Here is a 12,785-nt window from a genome sequence, read left to right as displayed (position 1 = left end):
CTCAGATATTCATTTGTTCCCTCTTTCTAGTTGTCATCTTTTGTTCTTGAAATATCTACTGAAATGAAGAATGTGCTGTTAGCATTTTTGGGCATGCCACTTGCCAAAGGACCAGTATATTCCTGGCAAGATGAGTGTGACAGCAGCAGTTCTCTGGGATGGGCATCTCCATCCCTTGCCAGCAAGCTGGTTTTCTAGTTTCGATGGGGTGAAAGGCACAGTGGAAATGTGACCTCCCTGGTACAGACCTCCTCACATACCATGTGTCCTCCCAGAGCTTTCTCATGATCACACCAACAGTTCAGCCTTTCCATTTCCTTCCCAGTCTTCCCCCTCATTTTGTGGCCACCCTTTTCAGACTGTTCTCAGGCTCTCAACCTGTATTTCACCCTTTGGCTTGCAGAGACCATGGAGCTTCTTGCCTCCTCCCACTTTTGCCTCTTGGGTACCGTTGCTTAAATTGTTCTCACTGCTCTTTGCAGCCAACCAAGTAATCTCCTTGCATGGCTCTCTCCACAGCTGCAAATCCCCAGCTCCCAGCCCCAAATCCCCAGGCATTTCAGAAACCCAGATACATTGGAAAATCTGCCCAGGAAGACTCCCAATACAGAAATGGAGGACACATTTTGGGGAGAAAGGAGATAGGGATCCTTAAACCCAGCCTTTATAAGCATCTCAACATAAAACTCCAAGGTTTAAGGGTGTATTTAAGGATTTGCTACTATAGAAGACATTCTAACTCTGTCATAATTCAAAGCCTATGAGCAACCCTTCACTGCCATAAAGCAAAGGTGAAGCACGGTAGGACATAAATTCTAAAAAACTGGCAAGTAGGATCAACAATGAAATTCTGTTTACATGCACTCTTTCAGTACCTATAATATAGCACTTTTTACAGATGTCTACTCATGATTGAAAGACAGCCATAGCCTGGCTTCCCAAATTTGGACTGAAATCGGTGCTTGTAGAATTAATTTCGTAATCTAATATTTTGCATCTTTACATTGTATTATACCCAGTCACTCCAAATTCCTTCAAAAAAAAATGTGAATAACACAGCTTTACATCTCTTTAAAGTAAGGAAGTACTCTTCATTAGGTGCAGAAGAAAATGAGGTCTTGCAAAATTGCTATGCATGTGTTGCAAAATTCTGTTTTCCTACCTACCTGAGAGCAGCGTTCCCTCTTTATTTTGTTTTATTTTTTTTACATAGACAAAATGGTGGGGTTTTTTTAGAGTTTTTACATATCTGTGTTCACGGAGAGATTTTCTTGTACCTAGATTAGTAAATTGCAACAATAATTTCATCAGTCTGAGACAGATGGATGGCTACCAGACCCACTAGAAAACCTACTTTGGTTCTTCTGCACCATCCATCAGACACAGTGTGAATGTTAATGTCAGATCTGCAGTAAAACAGCATTAGTGCTTTCAGCTCAATCCCATTATGAATTAAGCTCACATCATACATCCATGACTCCTTATAAATCAGCTGAAAGCATCCCGATTCTCATCATCTTGAAGATGACAAAGGATCTTGCTGTGCCAGTGCCAGCCAGAGGGCTTGCTGAGAAGTAGGGCAGTAGTCCTCTTCCCACAGCACTCATATCACATCCTCCGATTCATATCATCCTTCACAAATACAGGCCAGTAAGCTCCTGAAGAAAGGAGGGACGGTAAATTTTGGACATGGAAAGGGTGATAACAAAATGAATGGTTTCCAATAGATTTCCGGATACTGCTGCCTGGCTCTCTCTTTTGGGCATCCGAGGAATGAAACCCAATTGACATTACAGTAGTATAGGTGATTTATCTGCTTTTCTAGCCCATACCACACCTGAAAAACACTTTAATCAGAGAAGAGTCTACCAGAACAGACTCAGAGATGCATTTCTGCTCCAACTGGATCAGAAACACCTTCTCACATGGAGGAGCTGCAGCTTCTGAACTGTTCAGACACAAGCATAAGTTTTTAATCCCTTTTTTTTTTTCTTTTTAATCTAATTAGTTCTGCATGCTCACACCGTCTGAGTGAAGGGCGGAAAACAAAGATTGCCACATGTATCATCACCAGAACTATTCACACAAAAAGGTGATTCATCTTCTAAAGGGATGAACCTGCAGAAAACGAGGAGGTTTCACAGCAGGGTAGCACAGGGCATCACCTGCAAGCTCCGGAGGCATACACATATACTGGCATACACTGAGGGCAGAGTTCAGCCTCCGGACAGAAACATTACTCAACAGAAACCACTCGGAGTGAGGTCACAGCAGGGACTGTCAGGAAAATCATCCCACATTCTGAGAGTAGCAAACCAGTGGGGAGCTGAGTCTGTGTGCAGAGCCATGTCTCTTTACATCAGTACCTTGCAACCAGCAAAAGGGTCACTCGTCTTCTGGGAGTCTTGTCTTGGGACCAGTGCAGAGAAGACTAGCCCTTGGCACTGTAGGTCTGCGTGTGGATGGCCCTGACTCTCCCTGGTGAGTTGCAGACACCCAGACCCAATCCTGTCCCACAACTTCCCTGGTTTTGGTGGGTATCCAGCTGACTGCAACTACCAGTGGTTCCTCCAAGCCCTGGCACCCAACAGTTTTGTTGTCTTTCATCTGCATAGCTCCCACCAAGGTAGAAAAGTACTTGCTGAAAACCACCCAAAAAATCTTTGGCAGAATATCAAATTAAACCTATACCTCTTACCCTTGATTAGGACTATGATCATTCATTCTCTCTTCACAAAGGCAATAGACTATTGAATAGCTTTTTTATCCCCCTTTGGGGTCAGTTCCTCCAGAACAGGCACATGCACATGAAGGATTAGCAGGCACTGATCACCTTCAAGAGAAGGATGAGGACTAGCATCCATTGCAAAGATGGTTTTTCTCACAGTACTTTCACAACGGGGTGCCAGGCTCCAGAAAAGAGCCTAAGAAACCTTAATGGGAGGCAAATAGGAAACACCAATTGCAAAGCCTGCTGTCCTTCGACTAAAATGAGCTTTATATCTTCCAGGGACTGAAAATCCTCCTGAGACATTGCCTATCTGAATACATCACTTAATCTTGTAGAAAGCCCCAGGACTGAGGGGTTCTTGCTGTTAGAAATTGCATCAAGTAACCTTATTGAAGATAAATGGCTTTGAACTTTCATGGCAACAGTGATGAACTGCTTCAACATCCATGTGGTGCAGGCTGAAAAATGAGAGCTTTTAGACACAGAAATAAACTTATTCAAATGCAAACGTGAGATGCGGGGCAGAATTTCCAGGTGATCTTAAAAGCACTTTCCTTGTTGCCGCAGACTGGATGTCTGCGTAACAACAGTCACGTTGCTGCCAGTCAGGTCCTATTGGCTTGAGTTCAAGAGAAACTCAGATATTCTTCCTTTCTTTACTAAGGGAGGGAAACAAGTCTGGAAGGGATCTTTCTTTTCAGACTGGACAGTCTGGCCAGCAGACTATGGGGAAGGTGCTACATCTCCTGCCTGTTCGGGGTGAATCCAAAGTTGCAAGCACAACCTATGTAGACACTTTCTTCTACAATCCCTGTTTCAACTATTGAAGATAACAGCTGTCAGGCAGCTGTCTTGAAGCCTTTGATGACTTTAAGACTGTTCTCTAAAACCTACTAATATCAGCTTTTAGGCTGAGGTGGTTTTAGGGCATGAGACAATGAGGCTCCACCAAGGCTCTGCTAGGTTCATGAGTGTGTGTGCATGGGAGGGATGCAGGCAAGTCCTAGATGTTTGCCTCTGCCTTTCACAGCAGGAGCTCTTGATACACCTGCAGTGATCAGCTTGGATCTCTCCTAATAAACTGTGCCAAATCTCTGAATCATAGAACTGGATGCCACCAGTTCTAGAGATGTTCTGTCCAACAGCAACCAAAATCACTGGGAGTTCCCCCCTTAGCTTTGAGAATTAAAACAGGATCTTGCACAGAAACATTAGGCCTTTTCATATATTCATCAGATGGCTTCGCTTTAGGGATATAGGTTCCTCTCTGGCTTGTGACAATGACAGTAGGCTACTGTACTGTCCACAATAGGGTCCTGATCCCCAGAAAGGCCTCTGGGAACTACAGTAATATAAATGAATAATAGTATAATATACCAACATAAAATAATAATGCAGTGAGGCCTTTTAGGGCTGATAACATCTTTTAAAGTAGCAACTGATACTGAAAGGGATCATTACTCAAAAGGAGCTTCAGGTGATGCCTGTGCTTTTGCCTTATTGAGATGTGGAAGAAGATATCCAGAAGAGTGACAGTCTCAGGGCTACTCTGATTACTCAAAGAAATGCTGAACTGAAAAAAAATTGTTAGGAGAGTCCTGAGTGAAGCAGAAATATATTGCTGTTGCCTCTGGGCAGCAGTTTCTTGTGACATGTGTCCTTGGAAAAGGATTTCCAGTAGGCAGAGAGGGTTGAACTTCAGCATATCACAGCCCCTGCTCTGTCACTTCAAGAGTTTTCGCAAAGAAATACCTAACTGGGACTGTAAAAAAAAAAAGAGTATAAATATCCACTGAATGTTGTGACCAGTGTGAGAGCTGCCACGGAGATTTATCCAGTCTCCTCTGGTTAAGCCTCCACATGCATCCTCTGCTGGATTGGCAGAAGGTAGGGACAGCCCCAGGTCAGAGGAGGACTGGCTGCATTCCTGACAGCCTGTAAATTGTTGTTGCTGTTGTACAGTGATTGAGTGTGATAACTCCTGCATTGAAAACTGGTGGAGATTAAACCTGGGCCCTCCAGCAGTGTATATCTGTACCAGCTGATGTTGACAGCCAGGCTGTGGGTTATGGCAAGCTCACCGGTCCTATAGCTTGTGATGCAGGACTGACAAATGTTGACTGGTGCTTATGTATATACTAGGAAGTCATGTTGAAAAAACATTCCTGCATGAGATACGTCTTTAGCGTACTGAGGATGAGCACTTAGTCGTACTGTCTGTGCTGGCTCTGGATCTCATCTCACCCATGCCTCCTGATTACTCTTCTTCTCTCAGCTGGAAACCTAGAGGAACCAGAACCAAGTCACCAGCCATACAGGTGTCCATGCCACTGAGACCAGCACAGAAGCACCAAGGGGATGTCTATCCTGGAGGGCCCGTTGCTGTCCATAGAGAGAAACTCCAAACCAGACAGACCCAAAAGCTGAGAAGTCTTTGAATATAAGTCTTAGCTTCAGAGACGCTCCATTCAGAGAGAAATAGAGGATTTCTATCTGCAAAACAAACTTTTCTTCATTCAAGTTGTAACCTAAGCAAAAGCCATAGAATCATAGAATGGTTGGAGTTGGAAGCGATCTTAAAGATCATCGAGTTTCAATCTCCCTGCCATGGGCAGGGACAACTCCCACTAGACCAGGTTGCTTAAAGCACCATCCAGCCTGGTCTCGAACACTTCCAGGGATAGGGCAACACTTCCAGGGATGGGGCAATGATTCATGAAGTTTCCCTATGCAGTGTTGGTGCCAATTCCCGTTCAGATTTGATGGCTCTCAGGTCAAATGGGCCACACTTTGGCCTCTCAGTTCCTCAGTGACTGACAAGACTGTTCTTCTGCGTAGGCACAGTGTAGCTGTTCTCCAGACTTGATGATGTTCACCAGGTGCAGGCTTGCTGCAGAAACCCCAGCTGCACCATTCAGCCACAAGGTCAGAGTGAGCCTTTCCAGCCTTAGACCCGTAAAGCAGCTGTGTTCATGCTGCATTGCCGTGAGTTCCATGATCTGACTACAGGTGAGCCAGCACAAGCATCAGAAGCCATCCTGCCATAATAGCCACACCACTTTGCCAGGTCAAGTCACCTGCTCAGCCCGTGGTGGGTCAGCTGCCCATCCTGGACATAAATTAACCCTATGGGTTGCAGCCATGTACAAGACTGATACACAGTCTAACATGGCAAATCCTATTTTCCTCTCCCGATTGCCCTGAGCAGACAGAACAGCCAGTTCTAGCAACAGGTCTGAACCATCATAGCTCAGCTAGGAGCTACACTGACAGTGGGACAAAATGGCACCAAAATCTAACTCAGATACAATGAGTGGCGGAGTTCACCAGCAGCTAAAAACAAGAAGAAATGGGGCATGCTGATAAGGAGATTATGGCAAAGTGCCCAGATACAAATGTGATAGGAAAAAGACACTCTTAGGCTACAGGTCAAGAGGTTCTTCTACAGCAACCTTTAGTTTTGGTGGTAATGTCCTGGCAGAAAGCTGACACAGCTTGGCTTTCAGGCCCGTAGGCCTGGGCAGCAGCCAAGAGCAGCATTTATTCATTACATGTAAACTAAGCAAATTGCCAAGGGAAGGGAGTCAATAAACATGGAGCCTCACAACACCATTTTCACAGAGTGACCTTTCAAAGTATAATTGCATGTTAAAAGACTCAATGGCAGTCATCTTTGATCAGAGAAGAACTAACCCAGTTGGCCTGGGGACTTATTTGTTGTCAAGCAGGAGTGTGTTGGAAAAAGACTGTGTAGTTAGAGGCTTTTGGCTAGCTCCTGCACGAGGTTGTGATCAGGAGAGGTCCTCCTGACTCCTCTGCTACACAAATGTTTGGTCTCAGGCCCTGTAGGGAAAGGCAGAAATAACAGTGGTGATGTTGGGAAGCATTTTTATTGTCACTAAAACGCCTATGGCTTACTCATCCAGTGGTGACGACTCCATTCAAATCACTTTGTCTGGGGAGACATTTTCATTGTGGGCATGAGGATGTGTGATCTTGAGAATGGACCTTGGACCACAGCCTTCAGGCTGCAGCTCCAACTGAAACACCGTCACAGGATGTGGGGTCACCCACCCCCAAGGCAGAAGAGATGGCTGTCCCCTGATCACCCCACCCCAGATCAGACTCCTTCCCTGGCAAGCAGCCTTGCCTCCAGCCCAAACACCCCACAAAACTATTCTTATTCCTCCCCAGTCAACGATCCCATCCCCTTGCAGTGCTCAAAGGCCCTCACTTTAATTTTTTTAAACAGAAAACTTTCCAGCTGAAAAAGTGAACCCAAACCACCTCGATGTCATGTCAACATAACTGCACAAGACTTCATATTCCCAAGGGGTTAGGGGATCCTGGCTATCTCTTCAGCCTTGTGTTAGATGCCACATGTCATAACACAGTGTCATTTCCCAGGACAGACACATTTAACCCTAAGGCAAACTAGCACGAGGCATTGCAAAACGTGCAGCAGGCAGAAAACCAGCAACAGACTGAGAGACAGACTTCCAGTTTCAGTTAGTTAGAAAGAAGCATCAAGGAGTGCAGTAAGGAGTACTTGGAGCTGGACTGGCAAGGTGGGCATCCCTGAAGCTCAGCAGAGGACTATGCAGAAGAAGAGGAGTTTCTGGAACATGACTACTCCATGATTTAATTATAATTCAGGTCACAATCCAAATACTTAGCTTAACCTCTGAGATGCTGAGGTGTATCCATCTGTGAGCATCAAAGACAGTATCTTCAGAAACCCATTTTTTCTTTTAAAATTCAAGCAGTGTCACTCTGTTAATGCCTCTAGAAAATTAATCCTTTGAGAAACTGAAACTGTTCCTTTTTGTGTGAACACTACAGCCTTACAATGGCAAAGCTCCTAAAGCAGCTGCTTCATTTAAGGACAAATGCATAGCAATTTTTTCCTAGGACTTCAGTCAGGAGATCTATGCATATGTCTAAGCATTTCAATGGTCAGGGAAGGACTAAGCACAGACTGCCTGAAGCCAGGTGAGGTGTGCCAGATTGGAGTTTAAGTAGAGAAAGCGGCATAGGAATAGGTAGGAAATTTACTGTACAAATCCTAAGCAATGTTTTCTTCCATACATTGTTTGACATATCCTTGTATTTGTTGGCATTCATATTCCACTGTCCCCCAAATATTCAACATCAACTTAATATATTACGTTGTATGAAGTGCTCTACTTTAACATGCAGTGATGCCTCAGAGAGAGAATTTCTTAATCTGAACCAATGTATGTAATTTTCTAGAAAACCTTATGATGATGTATTACATGAAAGAGCAGCAATAAACCTTTCTATTGGTATCTGTAAAACATTTCACAATGTCTGCCATGAAAAATGACATTAAATCCTATTTGGCATTCTCAGCTTGCGTTGGAGGGCGACTTTTATGAAGAGGGTAGTGCGTCATGAGAGAGTAGAAATGAAATATTAGGGAGAAAAGAACAATTGCCAAAGTGCACTGCCTGTAAAAGCTTGCCTTACAATTCGTTATTGCCTACCTTTAATCTTCTACAGTCACAACCAGTTTGAAAAGAAAAGTGTCACCATCACCAAAGGCAAAAAAAAGGTCCCAGCACTCCCAGCTTGGGCTGTCCCCAGTTGCTCTCATGAGCTGGATTCAGCACGGCCTGTGTCTGCTGCTGGAAGCCTGAAAACTCACGTGGGAATAAGAGCTTTGGACCTGTGTCTAGCCCAAAGCTGGTCATGTGGGGAAAAGAAGTAGGGGGTTCTTGGCGGTTTCCAATCTTCTTGTCATTTCACCATATGGAAACAACATGAGGCCACTCCTCATTGCTTTCAGGCTTTGGGAGCTGGTTTTTGTTTGTTTGCTTTTTTTATTCTGGACAATTAGCAGGGAATAGACTTTAACACTACCCCATAAATTGTCAAGGACCTTCACAGATTAATTCTTCAATTTCAGGTTGGTTATTTACAAGATCAGAATTGGGCAGGATCTCTAACCCTATTGCCTGTCAATTCCTTTTAACATCAATCTTCTTCTTTGCTTTCTTATTGCCAAAACCTGTTTCAGGCACTCATGGAGCTTGATAGAAATTGCCTTGAAAAGAGCTGAGTGATCAAAACTGACCAGATGTGCAAGATGAATATTCATGGTTTATTGGAGCAACCTCCACCCTCTTCTCAGAGAAGGGTATCTTCAGCTGACCTGTTGTATCTCATACAAATTACTGCCTCATTACCACTTATTCCTATGGAACCTTGCTGCAAGGGACATGAAGCTCATGTTAAATAATTCAGCTAAACCGTGAAAGAAAACTGTATCTGATACAGAGTGGAGGCACCTGAAATTGTCTGCCAAACGTACAAATGAAAAGAGACCTGAAGGAATTACAAGAACCAGCTTCTCCCCTTGGACATGAAGCATGGATGTTATCCTCTCTGATTTTAGACATCTGAAAGATAAGTGCATTTGCACAGGTCACCCGTAGTTTCCCTTGTGGAGAGTGAGGTCCACTTTGAGCATGTGACCAATTTCAGCTATTTAGACACCTGCTTTGGGGGGAAAGGCATAAAGTCGTTAGATTGTTCACATCAACCTCTGCTCTTTGTTGGGGGCTGAAATCTCCAGGAGAATCAGAGTGAAACCTACCCCAGACAGACACCACAGGCTAGAACTGAAGGGTGGCTTGTGCTTGCACTAAGTGTTTAAAATTCCCCAGGGGGTTGGACTAGATGATCTCTAGAGATTCCTTCCAACCCCATATCATTCTGTGATTCTGTGATTCATTCATCTACCAGCTGGCAATAGCAAAAGGTTACCAAAAGAGCACCCTGGGCCGCGGGTTAGCATCGGTCTCCAGTTCAGCAGCAAAGAGAGGATTTAATTTCGATTATCCTCACTTTCTCTGACCTGCCAGCACAATCCTAGACTGTTTCAACAAGGTCTAAAGAGGAGGACTCCACCTCTTTATGGGATTAACAAGTTGCTTGATAGCAGACAAAAAAACAAAAGCTGACAATGAGAGAGGGAGATCTGGCAGGTGATTTTCCTCCAATTCCCCATGAACAAATACACTGGCAGTTGCAGAGCAGTTGCTGGTTTGCAGAGAAGACAGTAGTGTCTTAAAACCCAAGGCAATAAGGGGCAGAGTGCTTTTTGTGGAGCAAAATCATGTTTGGGGAAGGCAGTGCAGTTCTTCCTTTAATACAGCCAAACTTCATACACGGCAAGAACAGGGGCTAAAAATAGCCTGGGATGCTAATGAGGGCCTGGCGCACACCGTATGTATGACAAGGTGATGATTCTTTTTGAAAATGAAATAATTTAAGGAGTTGTTTCATTTTGTTTCTTTCTGCTGGCGCAAAGTGTTCAGAAACACAAAGCTGTTTGGGTCTTCTTTTTTTTTTTTCTCCTTAATCTTAGGAAAATGAAATGTTAATGGACAAAGGAGAAAACGACTAGAAGCAAGAGTTGCTTTATTTTTCCTGAGGCTGCTCGCACATGATCAGCAAACAAAGTGGGTCGGAGGGAGTACTTTCATCACATTTCAGGTAGATTTCCACACAACCCAAGATGGGAGATTGGAATACTTCTTACACAGAAGGACTTTGATTTTCCATGATTTATAGACACTGGGGGCTGAAGCATCCACATTTTTTTTATTTCAGCCCAAGGCTTAGACATGTAGCTTGTGCAAGAGATGGACCGTGAGCTCCAGCTGGACCTCTCTGCAAGCCTGGGAGACTTCTGCATCCTCACAGCCCATTCCCAGGCCCTACACTGTCCCCCAGGAGTGCATGCATGATGCAGCCTGTCCTCAATTGTAAGCACTCCCTGTCCTCACCTTGGTCACCTCTCCTCCTGAAACCCACCTGGCAGTTCCAGGTTAGCTCAGGACACTCACTTTTGTGGGACACCCAATTTCCCAGCTGCCCATATAGCTCACACAGATGTTCCCTGGGGGTGAGATGTCCCACCATGCTGGGAGAGAGACGAGGGAAGGGCTTGCTCACATCTATGAGCAGCATGGATACAGAAGAACTGAAATCCAGCCCTGGACGCAACTGCTGGTGGTGAGGCTGAGCCCTCCCCAGCTCTGGTGTACCCAGGCAAAATTGCTCAATGGTTTGGGGAGGATGAGGGCATTGCATGACACAGGGCTGTGTAAACCATATCTCCGAAGGAAACCAGGCTGAAAATCAGAGCAGGAAGCTAGAAGTGTTTATGAAACTTATCTTTTTTTTCCTGTCAGTGGCAGCCAACTGCCTGCCTGTTAGCAGCCTACATTGGTGGACCATAAAGCATGCAGGAGATCAGGAGCTGTTTTCTGGCACATGCACACTTGCCTCCTATAAATACTACTCCAGGAGGGAACAAAACAGGTATTGTTTCTTAATGGTCCCATTAAACGGAGCCACACAGATGGCAATTAATGCATCATGACATGACTAAATTGTAAGAAGAAACTGCTGCAACAAGAAATCACCACAAGAACAACAGGATTCATTTTGAGATCAACTCCTTCTTTGCTTGAAGAGCTAGGGACCAGCCATTCCACATTATGAAAGATTTATTCGTCTGCTTTCCCGAGTTTCAGGTCACAATGGAGCTTTGTTATCTTTAATAGATTCATGTACTCCTTCCCTAGTGCTTTGTCAAGTAATAATACTTACAAGGCAATAAAAGGAAAAAGAAAACACAAAGAGAAGAACCACCCCCTGTGTCATAAGTCCCGGGTAGGTGAATGCATGTATGCATTTGTGTGTGTGTGTGTGTGTAGGAGAGGGGTTGTTTATTGCATCGCCCAGCACAGAATGAAATAATTTATGTACCATCTACATGCAAATGTATCTTTCATTTAGGTAATAAACTGCACCCTTGTATAATTTACCCAAACAATGAAGCTGCGAGGACACCGCTACTAATCTTCAAAAATCAACTGTGCCTTTTCAAAAGGGATTTTTGTCTTTCTATGAATTGATCAAACTTGACAAGTAATTTCAACCTAATGTTCACGGCTATCCTCCTCTCTCCTCACCATCTGTAGGTGAGAAATCCCATTTTCTGGAAGTGACAGGAGGCTGCAGACATCTGTAAAAAAAAAAAAAAAAGAAAAAAAGAAGTGGTTTTCCCAGAGCTACAGGCAAAACAGGGGTGGACTCAGGAAGGATATGAGTATGATGGATTCTTCATGCCTGCAACCACCCACATGGAGTCATGTTTTTTAAGCCACCAAGCTTAATAAGAGCAACTGAGAGACTAAAATGTCTTTGTATTTAAAATACTATGGTAGAAATGCTCCACTGGATTAGCCTTGCTCTTGTTAACAAATATAATAAAGACTCTAGAAAGAAATTCATTCTGCAAACTTATTACATCAATGAAAACTGCATTATAGACAAAGAGACTGAATGTAAACTCAATTTGCTTCCAGATTTATTTATAAAAATATCAGCTTTGAAAGCTGAGCAACCCTGCATCAAGCAATACAGGAGAAATTGGAAAAAGGCCAGTTATCACCCCACCAGGATCACTGACACGACTGAGATTAATCCAAAATGATTTGCACAGCTACAAGAGAGTTTTCTGCAAATTTTGAGATTTCTCCCAGAAATTACAATGTCAGCTTACTGGGGCCCTTTTTCAGCCATATCAGGACACTTCAGGGAATAAGGAGCAGTCCCCGTGCACCACTGGATGGAGATTCTGGTACTCCTAGGCTGAGCGTATCTAACCCCAGACATAAGCACATCTGTGTGCAATCCATATAAATACACCAATGCTGAGGGAGTAATTATTTTTTTTTACTTAGAAAACCTTCCGTGAACAAGCTTTCCTGCTTTCTGGATCACTGATGCTCCTAAGAAATCCTTCAGGGCTATTTTTCCTAGCAAGCAGGAGGTCCTCATGTGGGACACCAGGTGCCCTTACACCCAGCCCGAGGTGAAAGGATGTTTTTTTTCCACCATGCCTACATCTAGATAACTGGACCCAGGAGTGTTCTCAGCTGCTGAGTCCTTCTGCACATCTGCATGAGTCCTGCCTCCAAGAGCTGCAAGCCAGGTTTTTTCCCACACACAGAGT

The sequence above is a fragment of the Calidris pugnax genome, unplaced genomic scaffold (genome assembly GCF_001431845.1).
Source record: "Calidris pugnax isolate Ruff unplaced genomic scaffold, ASM143184v1 scaffold20, whole genome shotgun sequence".
In the NCBI taxonomy this organism is placed as follows: Eukaryota; Metazoa; Chordata; class Aves; order Charadriiformes; family Scolopacidae; genus Calidris; species Calidris pugnax.
The sequence above is the reverse complement of the archived record's forward strand: the minus strand, read 5'-3'. Positions refer to the sequence as shown.